The sequence below is a fragment of the Syzygium oleosum genome, unplaced genomic scaffold (genome assembly GCF_021117445.2).
Source record: "Syzygium oleosum isolate NSW1041296 unplaced genomic scaffold, Sole_v2.1 Sole_v2.30, whole genome shotgun sequence".
Taxonomy (NCBI): Eukaryota; Viridiplantae; Streptophyta; class Magnoliopsida; order Myrtales; family Myrtaceae; genus Syzygium; species Syzygium oleosum.
The window spans coordinates 2,567,403-2,580,557 of record NW_026607514.1 but is presented as its reverse complement, the minus strand read 5'-3'; the positions used below and the strand labels follow the sequence as shown (position 1 = coordinate 2,580,557).

General features: G+C 39.2%; 1 pseudogene; it reads left to right on the top strand.

Moving 5' to 3' along the window:
* The first annotated feature begins 2,436 nt into the window (after nt 1–2,436).
* LOC130135281 (zinc finger CCCH domain-containing protein 58-like) lies at nt 2,437–8,841 on the top strand (annotated as a pseudogene).
* Nucleotides 8,842–13,155: the final 4,314 nt, after the last annotated feature.

Sequence of the window (13,155 nt, the reverse complement as noted above, 5' to 3'; positions counted from 1 at the left end):
TCTCATTTGGATCATCCGCTTCTTTTGAACAATACAAGCATAATAGAGCTTTTCCTTGAGTGTGAGTGAGATTAAGGCTTACATAGACTCGATCAAGTGATTCAAAGATCTACGTTCGCGATCAAAAAAATCGTCTGGGACTATCACACCCGTGGGGATTATCATATGTTCAAAGAGTCCCGAACACCCATCACATAAAGAAACACTACAGATAAATATAATTGAAATCTTTTGTTCCTCGTGGGAAAAACAAAGGACGATACTTCTGTTTTCTTGGATTAATCTATCATACATTGGCAAAAATGGACCAGAGAGTGGATCTCTCTCTAATTTAGCAAATAAAATCAAGCACTCATTGGAAATTCAGAAAATTTCTCGGATCTCATTGCCGCAACAATCCTCGTCCCTCCATGACAGCGCGATCGCCTGCCAGTCGGATCTGGCAAGGTGTTCAACTTAAGGCTCAAGGAGTTTAATGATTCCGATGACAAAGTTGATAGATACGAAGTAAGTGAGGAGGAAATGATTCCGATGACGAAGCTGATACATACGAAGTAAGCGAGGAGGAAATGATTCCAATGTGATCTTATGATGCTGAAGAAGTGGCCCGTCCAAAAGCAAGTCTGAATCACATGCAGATATTAGATGTGGAGAGACACTCTGAGAGCGAGAAGCTGGCTTATTATTCGGACTTTGGCGAAGCCAACACTTCCACCGGAAATGAGGAAGTGGTGGATAGTTCAGCATCATGCGACGTATTCCATGACAATTTCTCCATGTTTCAATTGGACCATCTGATCACTTCTTCAGCATATTGGACAACATTTGCTCACTTCCGGTGGAATCGGAATCATCGGTTGGCTTCTCGCCCTGAGATGCTGAAGAAGTGGCCCCTACAAAAACAAGGCCTAGGAGAGTGAACTGCGTGCAGAAACGATATGTGGAGAGTGAGGATGATTTCCAACTTTGACTTAGATGCACCTTGCACCATCCACCAATCCCGGCATCGCAAGTGAAGATAATGTATTGAATCACTATGAGCAGAATCTTATTTTAATTTCATTAAATAATGGTAATTGTTGAATCACGATGAGCATAATCGTATTTTTATTTCATTTTGATTGAATAAAATCTTAAGACAAGCCACGTGTTTTTTCTTTTGGTCTAAAGACTAAGGTACATGATGATAATATCCACTCTATCTTAAGAAACAAAAATCCTCAAAAGTGAGTACAATTTTGTAATCCATGCAGAACTAACTTCCTCCTGCATTTCTCAATGCATTTAAACTTAATCGAACGTTGCCTATCGAGTACTTTAGATCCGGAAAATTTCTCGGACCTCATTTCCGCAACAATCCTCGTCCCTCCACCGCAGCGCGATCACCTGATCATTATTCCGCCGCTGGTCCCGACGAGTCCGGGGTCCCCTCCACCCCCACACCGTACGATGGAGCTGTACGGCGCGCCCGGCGAGGAGCCGCGGTCGGATCCCGGCACCGACACAGGCCTTCGAGTGACGCGCCTCATTCGGCTCTGCATTTCGGCGTTTTCGGTTTGGGAGTCGCGCGTTCTCGTCACGACGGTTTTATGGCGACGCTAGCCGGAATGCGAATCGTGAGTTCGGTCGGTTTTTGCGTGTTGTAGAGCATGTGTGACAGTTGGAATTGGGAGGTGCTACATCGTACCCGGAGAGGCCCGATGAGGCCGATTGCATCTACTATTTGTGGACAGGGTTTTGTGGGTACGGTGCGCATTGTCGTTTCATTCATCCGCCCGACCGTAGCGCGGTATTTTCTGCCTCCTTTGGTTTCCAATCCGATGATCATTTAATTGTTTGTTGGTTGGATGTTTGTTTGATCCTTTGATCTTGTTTTGGACTGGTGTGATCTTGTCGTTTTAGATTTAGTCAATTAGGTGTTGCAGTTTGATTTGGTAATAATATTTGAACAGTGAATGATGCTACTTTTGATAAACTTGTTGATTAAGGATCCCAAATTGTTTGGCATAGAGTAACTATGTTCAGAATAGACTGACGGTGAACTTTCTAGTTGCCATTTCTGGGCGGCAACTCAGATGTCATTCACCAAACAATGTAGATTTTGTACGCTCCTCAGGTGCTTGGGGCTGCGCGAACGGGTGCAGTTGAGTATCCGGAACGCTTGGGCCAGCCAGTATGCGAGGTAATAGATTTGGTCTTCTTTTTTTCCCGTGTAAGTATGCTCAGTGCCGGATGTGCTGGGGTATGCTCTGTGTTTTTCATAGGTAATGTACAACGAAGGTCTTTGTTCCTCTCTAACGGGTCCTGGTTTGGACATGTGATGCATTCTCTAAACTGCAGTACTACGAGGATGGGTACATGTAAATTTGGTGTGTCATGTAAAGTTCACCATCCTAAGCAGGGAATGGGTTCTGCTATCCCTGTCGCACTCAATTATTATGGCTACCCATTACGACTGGTTCGTATTAACATTAATTCAGAGTTTAACAAATAGATGCTTGTTATGTATCATTATCAGATTCGCTCCACATCTAATTATGAAAAATGAACTTTTGATGTCAGGGTGAGAAAGAGTGTTCCTATTATATAAAGACAGGGCAACGTAGGTTTGGTGCCGCGTGTAAATTTCACCAACCCGGCCAGCTGGAATCCAGGTTCCAACACCAGGAGCAGCACCACAGATTGCTCCGGTGGCTGCTCCAATGGTGGCATCTGCGTGTATCCTACTGCGCAATCGCCTGCTGTTCATTCATCTCACCAGTACGGTGTTGTAGTTGCAAGGTCTCCTGTATTGTCATTATATGGCCCCTAAGGTTCTGTTTTGCTTTCCCCCAGCATGGTTCCTTGTCATGGTTGGAGTCCTTATTTAGTAGGTGAATCAAAGTTCACTATTTCCAGCTTCATTCATGTCTTTAATTGTATGTCTTCCTCAGGCAACGGTTGGTCCGGCGGCCTCTCCAAGTACTCAACCTTCTACGGGGTCGAGTTCAGTGTATGGAGTAACCCAACTATCTCCACCAGTGTCAGGTTTCCCTGGACAATAGCAACCTTTACTTCCCTTTTTCGGTGCTTCAAGTGGTAACCAAAAAGAACAGTCATTTCCAGAGAGGCCTGGCCAACCTGAGTGTCAATATTACATGAAAACAGGATATTGTAAATATGGATCTTCGTGTAGATACCATCAACCGCCAGATCTGATATCTCAAGAAGCAAGTGTTTTGCTTAGCCCCATTGGCTTGCCATTGCGTCCAGTAACGATCTTTCCCTTGACCTTTAGTTTGCTTGAATAAGTTACTGGTTTTATAGAAACTCTTTGCTGGTTTTAAGTTCTTGGGCCAATCCTGCTCTGTCTACTTTAAAAGTACACATTAAGAATGGGATTAAGCTGGCCTTTGATGCAGGGATTAATCAGTGTTACCTACTTTCTATCTTCCTGACATGTTATTGGGAGAATCTTCACAATGCTTGACTAGGAATTGAAAATAATTCTCTACGATGTTGCCTTCAATGCTTGGTGATCCAACTTCAACTTTTATGGTTGCGAAGAGAGGAAATTGCGGACTCAGTTGAGATGCCGATCCTGGGGGGATGCATATATCTGACAACTTAGAGATTGAGTATAGAGACCATAATCTTTCTGGCATACTACTTGAGATGCTTATTTTCATGACCACCAAAAAGATGTCTTTGAGCAATGTTCTGCTGGTTACAGGACTTGATATATTCATGGACAGCAAGCTCCAAACTGCAATCTTCAGGATTTAACGGTTTTAAAGTTCAGCCCGTGATGTGATCTACGGAGTCTTCCCTACCAATGTCCATAATTTAACTTGTAATACCCACATGGATTTTCTACTTCCAAGCATCTGTCATCCTTTCCATAGTTCTTCCCTGTTCTGGTTTTTCTCAACCGTGTTTGAGTTACAGTTCATGATACTATCTATTCCTTACAATTTTGTTGCTATGGATCATGATTCTTCAAGTGGAAAGAAAATGGAAACTCGGTTTTTCTATCCTGCCAACTTCGTGATGCTAGTGCTAGCGTATACAAAGATTTTTATCTCGTCCACTCTCTTCCCTCTCAATTACTACAAACTAGCAGGAGACAGTTGTATCTTTAAGAGTCCCAGAGTTTGTAATCTAAAAGTTTCCTTTCTCTGCAAGCATGAAGAGTGATACTACTCCATTAACCAGATCTACTTCTTGAGTTATTTTTGGAAACCATCTCTGATAATCATGTCCTTTAGGGGAAGATTTTGTGCTTTTGTGTTATAAATGCTGTAGAGAGAACTATCAGCCAAATAACCTGCAAGAATATACAAAATCATCATCTTCCCAACAACTCAGAAAATTTATGGCAGGAGTTAGCTTGTTATTTTTGGACTGTGTAACCACAAATAGAAGTCAAACTGCATGTTAATTTTTAGTGTTATTGGCAGCCAATGATAGTAGGAGACTTCCCGTGTCCCTAGACTAGTATAGGAGATTCAGATTTCTGGGACCTTACAACCCCTTCCTCCATGTAAATAGTAGACAAATGAGCGGATATAGTTCAACATTAGAAGTGTAGCTTTGTTTGCCCAAAATTGTGTTTTCTCTATTGTCAAGTGACTAATGTGTGTGATACAGATATTTAGCCATTTTGCGAAAAGTGGAACCTACAGAAACTGTCTATTGCTAATTGACAAGTGCAAAAGTGGATCCTGTTGTTATGTATTCAGTGAGCCATAACGCCTTTGTCTGACTGAAGTGTGTCACTTAATGACTTCTATGTTAGGGCGATGATACAGCTCACAAGAATGATCAAGTTGATATTTCACATGATGTTTCCATTATCATCGAGTCAATACAACGATTTATCTTCACCAAAACTCAGTGATAATGGAAATACGGCAACGCCTATCAAATTGATCAATATTGTGGGCTGCATTGGCGAACAATGCCAGTTTTTTACTGGTGCCATCGGTAAGCGATTGTCTGACAAGCAACTCAGCATGATATTCGTGCAGAAACTTATGTTCAGCCTTTTTTTACTGATTCAGAAGACTAGGAAAGCTAAATTGAGAGTTCCATGTGTTCCTCTGTTATTGATATTGCCATTCTATGCTTAATGTATCTGAACTTATCATCGATGTGCTATATGGAAAATGACCATTTAGGAATCTGAGAATAACAAAAATAGCAGATAAAGAACTGAGAAGGTATTGCTTATTCTGTTGACTTAGCTTATTGTGGCAAGTGAGAAGATGGACTAATTACGATTCTTAGGGAAGGCAATGGTAGATCTGATTCAGTATGCAGGAGTGCAAATATTAACATCTGACATTGTGACCCTTTCTTTTTTTACTTAAATTTTTGGTTGGCTGCTTGCTTGACATCAGTGTTTGTTTATGTCTGTTTCTGTGTGATGTCTGCATTTAGTTTGAATACTCAGTCTACACTTTCCACATGGCTTGATTATTGTATGCAGCATGCATCTTGCATTCCACTGGGTATCGAGCCTTACCACAAAGGTGCTTATCTAAGATACAAGCTTGAGAGTTTCAGAGTACAATCTCATGCTGGATGACATATCATGCCTCCTGAGCAGTGATAATACCCCTACACTGGCCCCAAAGGAGCCTCGTAACTCGTTATTTTGCATCTTCTCACTATTTATCCTTCTAAAAGATAGCTGGATCAGCTCAAGTATGGCTAGACTAAATTGAAAAGTACATTTCGCCACCTGTATCAATCTGCCCCATCTAAGTCTTGTTTTATCTCATTTTACCTACTACACTATCGGAACTGTAGGAGTTTGCCTCAAGTTCTTGCTGCTGGTGAAGTTTTCGTCCAATGCACGAAGCATGTATTCCATAATTACTGTAATGAATATGCAAGAGGTTGTTTGATGTGAATCTTGGTGATTGAACTGTGAAACTTCAGCCAGGAGTTTCTGTATTTGCAGTCCCGATCAGAGATTACTGTTTAATAATGGCAAATATTGATTCTATGCAATCTCTTTTGAAATTATATCAAATTGGTTAATAATTGAGTGTTGTATGCTTAAAAAGGTGACTCAATTTCGAGAAGAACTTCGCTAGTGAAAGAACTTCAGGCAAACTAATGTAAATTATGAAATTGTTGGGGCAAAGCAAAGGAAAGATTCAGATTGTGCATACTTCGTGAAATGAAGTGTGTTTTTTTTTTTCTAAACTAAATTTCAGTCATGTTATAGGTGTTTGCTTCTCTGTTCTTAGATGGATTGCAGTGTGCATGATATCTGCATCCTTCAACATGGAAATATATTGAAAAATAGAAAGTGTTAGTGATGCTTGCCAGCATGTTTTGTTCTGTAATAATACAAGCAAAGGTAATTTTCTCAGATCATGGTTAATTTGTTTGAATAAAAGTATGCCTATATCGATATATAGCATTGTCTCTCATTGTCATCTAGGTTTTATAATCTTGGCAAATTCACCTCAATTAAAAGGGCTTCTTCTCTTCAGCACACATGTTTTTCCCAATTTTTTTTTAGTACTCAACCCTGATGCTAATTGTTGACTTGTTGATTCTTATCCTGCATTGCATTCTCACTACTGCTATGACAGGGAACAAAATATGGCGAATGTCTTTTCTTCTGCAAAAGCAGATTTATTTTATTTTTTTAAGATCTGTCAAGTGGTATCTTCCAAAAATGACCATTCATCACATGATTCCCAAAGAAGAGAGTTCCATTATGAAGTCCAATAAGAGCTATATCTCCAGTTCAATGGCTATTCCCACTTTCTTATTTGACTTGTGATTGGCCTGCGGGTTTAAGTTGTCTCACTCAACTTGTGTTTGCATTTGTTTATAAGACTGGAGTATGAAAATCATCAAATTGCAAGTTTACTATTTCAAGCTCTTTTAGAAAGGATAATTGAGTACGTAGGCATTTGGCTGGGCTTTTTCCTACATGATAGTGATGCTGATGCTCACTGCTTGTGACTTGCCTTTGGGAGTCAATATAAAACTTTAATAGGAAGTGCGATCCCTGGAGAGTAAGTGGAGTTTTCTAATATGCCTTGCTTATTGCTAGCTAACCTGGTCACGTTTAGATGCTCCCTGATTGGGTTAGGGTGCAGATGGTATGCGCTTCCGTAATCAAGACAGGCATAACTGCAAGCTCAATAAGCACTTTTGCCTGCTCATACGCAACGTATTGACACTAGCTTCTCTCGTCTAGAGTGAATTTTATCACTGTATATTGTATGACTTTGCCATCTTCTGCAGTCCCTCATGACAAACTCGGCTTCTTTTTTTCTTTTTTTTTTTGTACATACGTCGAAAAGAAGTCTTGCGGACCCATGATAAGCCCCAACATTTAGTTACTCTTCGTAAAGAGAGCATTCAAATTGGCCTCTATTGCTGCTAAATGGTATGCTAGGGACTTGATAGTTAAGACTCAGAAGCAAATTTTTTGACATGGGTGTGGCACGCATATAGGTTGGCTAGCCTTTCAAGTCTGCATTATCTCTAATTTCATTACTCTTACATCCCATAGTCGTAATTGTTCATTTAGCTTTTCTCCTTATTTTCTATTCTCCCTCCATTAATACACGATAATATGGGATCATTTACTCTGATATACTTAGCACGGTCGTATTGCAACTTTTAAGTTCATGATTTGTGTGACTTACCTTTTTCTCAATGTCTCCATGAAAGTTTTGGCTTTTGCAAAGCTACCCTTGTTCGTGCATGCTTGTGCTCAGCTATTCATGATTAATTTGAGTAACCCTACCATTACTTCTTATTTTGGCCTTTTTTTTTTGTCAATTAGGGTGCGCCACCCTGTTCTTATTTTGCGCAACATGGAGTATGCAAGTATGGACGAGCATGCAAATTTAATCACCCAATGGGAATGCTAAGTTACAGCCCCTCTGCATCTTCTCTGGCAGACATGCCCGAGGCACCCTACCCAGTGGGATCTTCCATTGGCGCACTAGCTTCGTCTTCTTCTTCTTCTTCAGAATTGTGGCCTGAACTTATTTCAGGGTCTCTCAGGGAGGCATCATCTACAAGGTCGTCCTCATCAACGAGTGCATCCAGTGCATCAATTGGTTCAGTTCTTTCGAAGAGCGAAACCGCTTCTCATTGTAAGTTTTAAAAGTCTAGTCAGACTCCTGGCTCTTCACCTGGAAACAACAGCAGGACTACAGAAGGTCGGAGTTCAATCTGAATTAATGGAACAAAAGGCTTTTCATCATACTTTGTTAGCCCGATTTTTTATGAACCCATAACATCGCATTTTTTGCCGAAACACTCCCAAGTAAGAGGCTCGTTCTCAGATTCTGGTGCCAACATTCAGATCTAGCATACCGCTGCAGCTCCTGTCAGCTCCACTCTAATACAATTTTTAGTTGGCCATACCTTTTATCTTAAATAAGCATGGCCAATCGACAAAGGATTAGCACAAGCTATATATTTTTCCTTCATTTCTTTGAATACTGGAAGGGATTCTGCAGTCCAAAACCTACAACCGGCTGCCCCAAATTTGAAAGGTTGTGTTTATTTATGACTATGTGGCGAAGATTGCCAGTACTGTCCTTCCTCATTAGACACGTCTCGATGTTGCATTTCACATCAATTTTGGGAACGAGCTTCCAGTTCAACTGAGAGAGAAACTTGAAGTTTTTCCCCTTCCCCTCTTATTGTGCAGGGTGTATTATTGAATAAAAGTAGTTGGCAAGAGACTCCAAGGACTCATACCAGGTTCCTTTACCTGATTATTAGATATATCATCATCCTCTTGGTACAATGACTGCTTGACTCGGTCTTTGAAATTATACAAAATACAAGTACATGAACAATTCTCTCTAACTTCTTTGTTAATTTCAGTCATATTACTTCATACAAGTACCTCACTTCTCTTGTGATTAGTTCTGATTAGCATGGGGTGACGAAACTAGCATGGGGTCTCAAGACTCAAGCCAAATAGCCTCTGGGCACAAATTCTGATTGCCAAATATTGTTCACATTATGAAAAGAGGACCAATATTCATGTTATACTTGGTGACTGATCTTGTGGAAGGCGGTGGTGAATGTATGGCCATTCTTACACGAAAGAGTTCCGTGGAGTTTGGGCAATGGCAAATATGATAGATGTATTTCAGACACAGACCTGCTCTGTAGTATCGTTAATACTCAACTATCTCATCCCAAGATGGATAGAAAAGTTTGCGATTATGTGTTGAATGGGAGTTGGAATTTTCAATCAAAAAGATATAATTTTTCCAATTTGAGCTGTTAAACCTCCTTCACACTCCAATGGGGAAGATAATCTTTTGTGGGAGGGTACTAAAAGCGGATCTTTCTCTCTTAAGTCAGCGTGTGAGGTAATTGATGGGGGTAGATAATCAAGAATTTGATAGCGTGTGGTCTATTATTTGGAAGTGGAAGGGACCTTAATGTATTAGAACTTTCCTCTTGCTAGTCGCTCATAAGTGCATATTGACAAATGAACTGAACTCGCAATTTGTGCGGGAATTCATATTGCTTGAGATGTGAGTCTCCTGTGGAAACAACATTATTTCTAATGTGCCGTCCAATTGTTCGTAGGATATGGCTTAAGTTTGTCCACAATAATATTTGAAAGAATTTTTCTTGATGAATTTGTCTCAATGGTTGAATACGAATCTTGCCGGTAAAGAATGATCGAATTTTCATCATAATTGGAGCATAACTTATGAGTGAGTGTGTGGCTTTATTGGTAGCGGAGAAACAAATCCTTTTTTGGGATAATTTTGTTTTCCCTTCGAATCCAATACAAGTAATTTGATCACACGTGAAATCATCAAGGTTTCGCTTGGAATAACTTGACGTTAAGTGGATTACATACTTCCCCAATGTTGGTCAGTTGGGATCCTTCGCTTCTAGAGTGAATTAAACTGAATACTGATGGCCCTAGAGCAACCCAAGACTTGCAATTGCAGGGGGTTTTATTCAGAAACAAATGGAGTAACTGGCTTGGTGGTTTTGCCAGCTTTGTTTGAATATGTTCGCCGACACAAGCAGAACTTTAGGCATTGTGGTTGGGACTCAATTTTGCAAAACAACTTGATTTTTACAAGATCATCATTCAGATGATTTCTTTCTCGAAAATTATGTTGCACTTTGAACTCAAAGTGAGATTGACTTTAAAATTGTCATTGATTTTATTTGTCTAGAGCTTATGGTTGACAATGTTGGCATTGCTTTGCTTAAAGATATACAAAGACTATTCAAATCTCACTTTAAGGGTTCGTTTGTTTCGCAAAAAACATTTTCCTCCATCATTTGGTTTGCTTAGGAAAATGAGTCAACGGAAAAAGTTTTCCTACCAAAGCTTAAATTCAGGAAAATGATTTTCTCTTTTAAAGAACTATAAAACGTTTTCCGAAATATGACTAGGTATTGGTGCTTGGACCTGAAACTCTATGCTTGAGCACAGAAACCCTAACGCTGGTTCTCAGGTCCCTGCGTTCAGGACCAAGTCTCCGGCGGCCAAGCTCGGGACCTCAGTGTCTCGAGTCAATCAAGGCCGAGCCTGAACCCTTGGTGCCCGTACTTGATGCATCGGCTCTTGAACGCGGGTCCATAAATGCTGTGCCCAAGACTCGGGTCCATAAATGCCATGCCCGAGTCCCCGACGCTCGACCTTTGGTCTCGACTCTAAGGCGCGGGTCCACAAAGGCCATGCGCGGGTCCTTGGGGCTCGGGCTCAGGTCTTTGGTTAATGAAACTTTTATTCTTAAAAAAAATAAAAACGAATTCGAATTTTTAATTATTTCCTTTTTTTAAATCGAATTTTTATTATTTTAAAATCAATTTTTTATTATTTTAAAATTTTCTTTTTTTTTCTTTTCTTCCTTTTTCTTTTTGCATCTTCCTCGGCCGGTTTGCCAGCCACGACGACGATGGGCAAGCTCGGGCCTTGCTTGATTCGGTGAGCTCGCAGCCACTAGTGGCGAGCCTCGAGCTTGCCGACCTTGAGCGAGGCTTGAGCTCGCCTGTGGCCATTAGCCAGCAAAAAGAATAAAAAGAAAAGAAAATATATATAAAAATAAAAATAATTAAAAGTAATGAAAATATAAAAATAATTTTAAAAAATATGAATTTTTTGATAATTTTCCCCATAAGATTTTCCTTATCCAATTACTAAAAATAATTTCAAGGTCTTTTTTAGATTTTAGCCAAACATTGGAAAATGACTTCCTGGAAAATGTTTTTCAGAAATGGTACATTTTTGGCGAAACAAACAGACCCTAAGTTCAAAGCGCAACATAATTTTCGAGAAGGAAATCATATTGCTGACTAGCTGGCCGCGGGAGGAGGGTGGCAGGCGGCAGGCGGTGGGCAGCAGGAGGCTAGGGCGAGTGATGAGAAGAGTTTTTATTTCTCTTTTTGTTTTAGAAATTAAAAGGTTTTCTACTTCTCATTTATGTTCCAAATGTATTTTTGGACAAAAAATTGTTCCAGAAATAGAAAAATGAAATTGCGTTATCAAACGGATTTCTGTTCCAAACCTATTTCTGAGAAGAGAAAAATATAAAAACAAAGAAACATAATGGTTATCATGCGTGCCCAAGTTAGAGAGTTAGTTAATATATTATTAGGTGATAAAATAGGGATAATAGATTCTAGACGTTAATTTTTGTTTCGGCTTTAGCCCTTTTTCATAAAAAATATTATTCCTATTTCTCTTAAAAAAGAACCACCAACGTCGTGCACTTAATAAAAGCTCTTTTGTCAAAATAAGAGCTTAGTTTCATTTTAAAGGAAAATTTTCTTGAAAAAACAAATACTTTATCTGCCTTTCATAAACTACTTAAACAAAGGAGAATGGTAACAATTTTTTTGCCAATGTTATTCATGTGGATGATACTAAGTTGAAATTATTTACTTTGTTATGTTATATGTTATACTTAATGTGTATAGTACTACTGGCAAACGTAAAATACAAGATTTAAGAGAAAGAAAGTTTATTTAAAATCGTTATAGGAAAACTAAGATGCCCCGGAATATCACGCATAACACGTGTTATTATGTGTGTATATATTTTATATTTAAGAACATGTAGAAACATAAATAGTACAAATACAAACAATCCCACGCAAGATCAACAATTAGTTAATATATATGCATCTTTACAATAATAATAGTATCTTTATATCGATACAAACATCCAAAAGAGCGCATGGTACATCATAGCAGTCCTGGGAATCCAACATGAATTGACTACATTATAGATTTGGTAAAATAAAGGGATGAGCCACACTCGAGTAAATGAAATCTCTATATCTAATGTAGAAGATCATCTTACCAATATTCAGTGACGTGAATTCAAGATTAGTATAAAATATATGCATATACAAAATCAATACGAGTAGATGCATTATCTTTCTAGCTCTATATGCAAATGAAAAAATAACTTGTCGATGTGGCATCAAGTTACTCATTCAAATGTAAGAAGATGGCATATTATTTCATTATGCGCAATTAGCACATAGTAGTTCACAAAAATACATAGGTGAGTATCTATAACTTTACTCTTTTTTGGCCAGGACTTATCTCGACTAATGACGCATTGTCACTACCAACTCATGAGGGATGGAAAATCATAAATTCATCTAGCCTCGACTCATTCATCACTAGTGTTCTTTATATCAATGTAGATAAATAACTAGCGTACAATGTCATGATGATGGTTAACTCATACTTATTTTCTTTTATAATTTTCTTTTTCAAACTTGGACCTCTCGTCCATAATATCTCATTAGCAGCTACTCAAGTCACAATGTATATTATGTAGGTACACGTGCCCATCGCATGTGAAAATTATTGGACCTCATATCCTCTAAACCCTACAAAGAATCGTTTTAGACGGTAGAGCACTTGTCCTTTTCTAATGTCTTGATTCTTTGAGTCTAATCGAGTCCGCCCATCTTGGGCGTCCACAAATTTTATCCAAGTCCCGCAAAAACACATAAGAATACAAAGGTGCTAGAAAATTCACCACATTTTGCACCGAGTGAGTCATTTTCCACATGGAATCTGGAATTTACTCGTTGGAATCGATTCCCTAATTTTTTGAATTTGGAACTTACCCGCGTACCCTAGAACCTAGAATAGTGCCAGTTCCCGGTTCTACTCTGG